We start from the raw sequence: 6,601 nt of genomic DNA, 5'->3' as shown, positions 1-6,601 counted from the left end.
ATATATGGACTACTCTAGATATTGTTGAGTCTTCCTAGGATGTATCTGCGTATCGGATTACTGTTTGGATTGTAGTAGATCAGGACTTGCATGTGGGCCTGACCCACTTCTTTATTTTTCAGGTGCTCGTCAGTTCCAGGGATAGAGTTTGGACGTGCAAAGCAGATACAGCTATTCATTCCTCCGATTATGTAGGAATCTTCTCTATGTTAGTTTTGGATTTTATTTTTATGGTTTTTCAGTATCTTTTGGAGATTTTTAATAAGGGGTCCAATGGATGGATTCCCGAGCTGTAAACTTATGGAGATTTGAATTATCAGGTTTTAAGTATTTAATTATAAAGGATTTTATTTCTAGATTTTTTCAGCTTATTATTTTTAATTCTTATTTTATCTTGTATTCTGTGTTCGGTTACATATTAATTGTTTGACATCCCTCGGGTTTGGGCCTGGGCCTGATCAACCCGTGTCTCGGATCCGAGGGGTATCACAGTTGGTATCAGAGCACTCCAGGTTCAAGTGTCTCTAGGATTCTATCGTATAAGACTTCCGCGCAGCGTTCTCTGTTGTTTAGAGCTTAAGTTTAGGATTCATTGTATTCTTTACGATTCGGTTTAATCGTGCTGATGTCTGTCTTTCTGTGTTGACGGAATGGCTAAAGCAAGAACCAGACGGAACAATCGGCAACGAAGGGAAACGCCCGTAGGCAGTGTTAGGAGGATGAAGGTCAGTTTTATGAGGAGCAGGAGGAAGTTCAGCAGACTAGGGATCAGGGAGGAAATCCAGAGTTTCCTCCACACCTTAATGACCTTATTGCTCGGGCTATAGAGGCTGGGGTAACAGCTGCACTCCGGAACCAACCACAGGTTCAGCAGGCACTACTACCAGCACAAGTGGTTCAGACGGATTCTTGGGGAAAGGCTAGGAGCTTTTTCACAAAGGGGAGTCCACCTGTGTTCTCAGGCTCAACCGATACGAGAGCAGCTCACTAGTGGAAACAGGACATTGAGCGTCATCTTCGTTTAGTTCAGTGCACGGAGGTTCAAAAGCAGATGCTTGCTACTTTCAAGCTAGTTGGGGATGCACTACAGTGGTGGGAGTTAGTTACCACCTCAGAGGAGAGGATGACATTGTCTTATGATAAGTTCAGTGCTCGCTTTGACGAGAAATATTTTTCCTATGCAGTCAGGGCAGTTATGAAGACGGAGTTTCTAAATCTGCAGCAGGGAAACATGACAGTGGCGGAGTATGAGCAGCAGTTCACACGCTTGTCTCTCTTTGCACCAGAGGAGGTGGATACAGAGGAGAAGAAGCGTAACAGTTTCGTCAAGGGACTGATGTGGTCTATCAAGAGATCTATTATAGGTAGTCCAGCCTATACTACCTATGCTCAGGTGGTAGACGCCGCCCTACAACAGTATCAGTTGACTGTGGACATCAGACAGGCTCGTGGTGAGAAGCGAGGAGATAAAGACTCTACTAATCAATCAGCTGAAAAGGGGAATGTCAATGGTCACCGGCAGAATAACAAAGGCAAATTCCAAGGACAACAGCCTTGGAAGAAGCCCAAGGGTGGTTCAGATGCTCATCGGAATGGGGCACCTATTCAGAGGCAACAAAATAGGGGACCACAGACAGGACAGGGTCAGCCACAGGCTAACCGACAGAGGAGGCCATTTGGTACTTTCCAAGGTAGTTGTTACACTTGTGGAGAGTATGGTCATACCACCAGGCAGTGTCCTAAAGCAGGACAGGGACAGGGACAGTATGTGCAATAGGGACAGAGGGTGCCAGTGCCTCTACCAGCTCCACAGGTTCCACGGATTCAGGGACAGACACATCTGGCTTTACCGGCACCGCCGCAGATTCAGGGACTGGCACCACAGCAGTTGCACTATGGCAGGGTGTATAACCCCATGCCACAGGATATTCAGGCACCTCAGACTATTGAGGGTAAGTTTCTATTCATGGTTTGCATGGACGTGTTTTATTTGATACAGGTGCTACACACTCATTTGTAGCTAGGACTTTTGTTGCTTTAACGGGGATGAGGACGAGGGTATACACTAGACCTCAGGGTATTTCTACACCATTGGGTGATACAGCTATCATACATGAGAGTGATGGGCCTGTGACATTAGATATTGGCAGACTCAGATTTCTAGCCAATTTACTGGTCCTGGACATGCACACTTATGATGTGATACTTGGGATGGATTGGTTGTCTCACTACCATGCCCAAGTTGATTGTTTTGATAGATCTATTATTTTTACCATACCTGGTCGGGATATGTATGTAGTAGCTATGCCACGTTCTACAGGGGGCGGTAGCACCTATTAGTTCCATGTGGAGGAGGAAAATGAGGAGGGGATTACTGTGCCATTGGATAACATACCGATTGTACAGGATTTCCCGGATGTATTTCAGGAGATTCCAGGGTTGTCACCTAGTCGCGAGATCGATTTTGTGATAGACTTAGCTCCAGGCACTGCACCTATTACTAGGGCACCCTATAGGATGGCACCGATAGAGATGAGAGAGCTAAGGGATCAGATTCAGCAGTTACTCAGCCAGGGTTTTATTCGTAGGAGTACATCACCTTGGGGAGCACCGGTTCTATTTGTGAAGAAGAAGGATGGTTCGCTTTCGTCTGTGTATAGATTACAGGGAGTTGAACAAGGTTACGATTCGTAATAAGTATCCTTTGCCCAGGATTGATGACTTGTTTGATCAGTTAAGGGGAGCCACATACTTCTCCAAGATTGATCTGCGTTCTAGGTATCATCAGCTGAGGGTTAAGGAGCAGGATGTTCCTAAGACAGCATTTCTCACGAGATATGGTTCTTATGAGTTTCGTGTTATGCCGTTTGGGATGACTAATGCACCTGCAGTATTCATGGACTTAATGAATAGAGTCTTTCGGGCTTATTTGAATCAATTTGTTATTGTCTTTATTGATGACATCTTGATCTATTCTCGGTCGGAGGACGATCATGCTAGACATCTTCGCATAGTCTTGCAGACGCTTCGTGTGCACCAGTTATATGCCAAGTTCGAGAAGTGTGAATTTTGGCAGCGGGAGGTGAAATTTCTGGGTCACGTGGTGTCAGAAAAGGGGATAGCAGTGGATCCGGCCAAGGTTTCAGCGGTGGTTGAGTGGGGACAGCCTACATCACCTACTGAGATTCGAAGTTTTCTCGGTCTGGCAGGATATTACAGGAGATTCATCCAGGGGTTCTCCAAGATAGCAGGACCACTCACTCATCTGACCAAAAAGGGTGTACAGTTCGTGTGGGATGAACACTGTCAGCGAGCTTTTGATGAGCTGAAAAGGAAGCTGACTTCTGCACCGGTTCTGGCTACTCCGTTGAGCGAGATAGAGTATCTTGTTTACACGGATGCTTCGTTGCAGGGTCTTGGATGTGTAATGATGCAAGAGGAGCGACCGATTTCTTATGGATCTCGGAAACTTAAGCCTCATGAGCTTAATTATCCAACACATGATTTGGAGTTGGCAGCAGTGGTATTTGCCTTGCGTATTTGGAGGCATTATCTGTTGGGTGAGTCCTTCAGATTATTCAGTGATCACAAGAGTCTGCAATACTTGTTCACTCAGCGGGAGCTGAATATGAGACAGCGTAGATGGTTGGAGTTTGTAAAAGACTATCATTTTTCTATACAGTACCATCCAGGGAAAGCGAATGTAGTGGCGGATGCACTCAGTCGCCGACCTGTTGGTAGTCTTTCTGCTCTATTCACTACTGAGTGGAATGCTTTGAAGAGTGTAGATGAGTTGTCAGACGCTTTTATGGCTTGCGTGGTGGTTACACCTTCCATCATTCGCAAGGTTTTACAAGCACAACTCACAGATCAGCAGTGCATTGACAAGGTTGCAGAGATAGCTTCTGGAGAGGTTCCATTTTACTATGTTGGGGCTGACGGAGGTTTAAGGTACAAGGGACGGTTAGTGGTACCTTCTGCTGATAATTTGAGGAAGGATGTGATGACTGAGACTCACCACTCTGAGTTCTCTGTCCATCCAGGAGGCGATAAGATGTATCAAGATATGAAGCGACAGTTTTGGTGGGCAGGTATGAAGAGGGACATTGCTCTTTTTGTTTCTCAGTGTAGTACTTGTCAGATGGTTAAGATTGATCATCAGAGGCCACCAGGAGCTCTACAGCCACTACCAATTCCGGAGTGGAAATGGGAGAGCATATCTATGGATTTTGTGGAAGGGTTTCCAAATTCTTTCAAGGGGCATAATTCCATATGGGTCATTGTGGATAGGTTGACCAAGTCAGCTCATTTCTTGCCTATTTGCACTGACTACACTTCGGAGCAGTTGGCGAGGCTTTACATTTCAGAGATTGTGAAGCTACATGGCATTCCATTGTCTATTATATCGGACAGGGATTCGAGCTTTGTATCTGAATTTTGGAAGAGTTTTCAGCAGGCTTTAGGTACGGAGTTACACCTTAGTACTGCTTATCATCCTCAGACTGACGGACAGACTGAGAGGGTGAATCAGATTATGGAAGATATGCTTCGGTCGTGTGTTCTGGATTTCAAGGGCCACTGGGAGGAATATTTGTCACTTGTGGAGTTTGCTTATAACAATAGTTTCCAGAAGACTATTGGGATGGCACCTTTTGAGGCATTATACGGTCGACCGTGTCGATCACCTGTTTGTTGGATGGAGGTTGGAGAAAATCGATTCTTAGGTCCTGAGTTTATCACGGATACTTCTGAGAAGATAGCTTTTATTCGAGATCGCATGCGTACTGCCCAAAGTAGGCAGAAGAGCTATGCTGATCGTCGTACTCGGGCATTGGAGTTTCAGGTTGGGGATCAGGTTCTACTCAAAGTGTCACCTATGAAAGGTGTTATGCGCTTTGGGAAGAAAGGGAAGTTGTCTCCGCGGTTTGTTGGTCCATTCATGATTACGAATCGAGTTGGAACTGTTGCTTATCGGGTGGCACTGCCGGATAATTTGGACCGCGTACACAACGTATTCCATGTGTCCATGTTGCGGAAATTTCTGCAAGATGAGGATCGGTATCAGCATATCGATGTTGGGGAGATTGAGTTGCAGCCGGATGCAACTTATTTGGAGCCACCATGTCGTATTGTTAACCGTCGGGATCAAATCCTTCGCAATAAGGTTATCCCTTTGGTTCGTGTTCAGTGGAGTCATCACAATGAGGCTGAGTCCACTTGGGAACGGGAGGATGTCATTCGCTCGCAGTTTCCTGAAATTTTGGAAGAAGGTAAGAGCGAATTCCGAGGACGGAATTCCTTTTGTTAGGGGGGAAGAATGTAATACCCCTAATTTCACAAGGATAGTCCTAGTATTGTTTTAATTAAATTATTAAATGGTGTTTGAATTTTAAATTGTTTAACTTGTTGATTGGTGTTTTTATTTGCAATAATTGATGACTTGTTGTTTAATGGTGATTTTGTGAATTAAGTAATTATTACATTGTATTTTCTTTTCTGTATTACGTTAGATTGGACTTTATCATTTTCTTTAATTGAATTGATTATTAAAGGTTTTAATTTAGGAAGTATTTTAATTAACTATTTTTCATAATTTAGGGTTTAGTTTCTTTAGCTGACACAGGTTTTAATTAAGTTCTATGGGCCGGTTAGGATTTAGTTAGGGCTTTAATTAATTTAGGGTTTTGGTATAACTCTATATATATATGGGTATACGTCTGCCGAGGGTTTCTGAAAACCCTATTCACCATATTCAGGTATACAGTGATACAGAGAGTTGTGAGGGCAGAGTAACAGAGAGGGAGTTTACGTACGTTACAGAGAGGGAATAGGAAGACAGAGCAGGGGAAAACTATAGAGACGGTGGATATCAGTTTCAAAATCTGAAACTGCAGGCAAGTCTCTGTTCTTCTCTTTCCCATGAATCTGTGTTCTGTGCATACTTAGTTAAGACTCCAGGGATTAAAACAAGGATAAAATGGACTTAAATAAACTTTATAACAAGTTTTATATGCATGTATGAATTTCATTTACTCTCGTGAATTAACTGCTTTGCAAGAATTGTTGATTTTCTGCTACTTGATTTTGCTGCGGATTGTTTTTGAATCTTGTGTTAGATTCTTGTTGTGAAGATATATTTATTAGTCTGAGACTTTAAATGAACCCTAGAATAAGTGTTTAACACAGTGTTTAATTTCACCAAATAAATCTGTTGTGGGTTGCTTAAAAATTTCAGACTAAGGTTCTGTAAACGTGGTTTTAAAACTTGTGTTCCTACACATGTTAGGATTGGATCTCAGCGGTTTAAACTTATTTGGGACTAAGATTGAACCTAGAATAAGAATTAGAACACACCACAGAGGCTCTGTAATCACCGGAGTCAGAGAAGATGAAGCTGGAACGGGCAACAGGCTGCTGAAGGGGATGGAGCAGGCTCCAAAACACAAAGGAGCCGGCTCTATTAGAGTTTGGAGCCGGCTCAATGCTGAAGGAGCCGGCTCTAACCCAAAAATGGAGCAGGCTCAATGTTTTAATTGAGCCTGCTCTTTCTTGAAGAGCACTGAAAGGAGTTTTAAGGGCTGTTTGGGCTGCATGGTGTTTT

This window comes from Cornus florida, unplaced genomic scaffold (genome assembly GCF_030987335.1).
Source record: "Cornus florida cultivar Cherokee Brave unplaced genomic scaffold, ASM3098733v1 CherokeeBrave_3.0.0_Hap2_Chr06, whole genome shotgun sequence".
NCBI lineage: Eukaryota > Viridiplantae > Streptophyta > Magnoliopsida > Cornales > Cornaceae > Cornus > Cornus florida.
Note: the sequence above shows the minus strand (reverse complement) of the source record.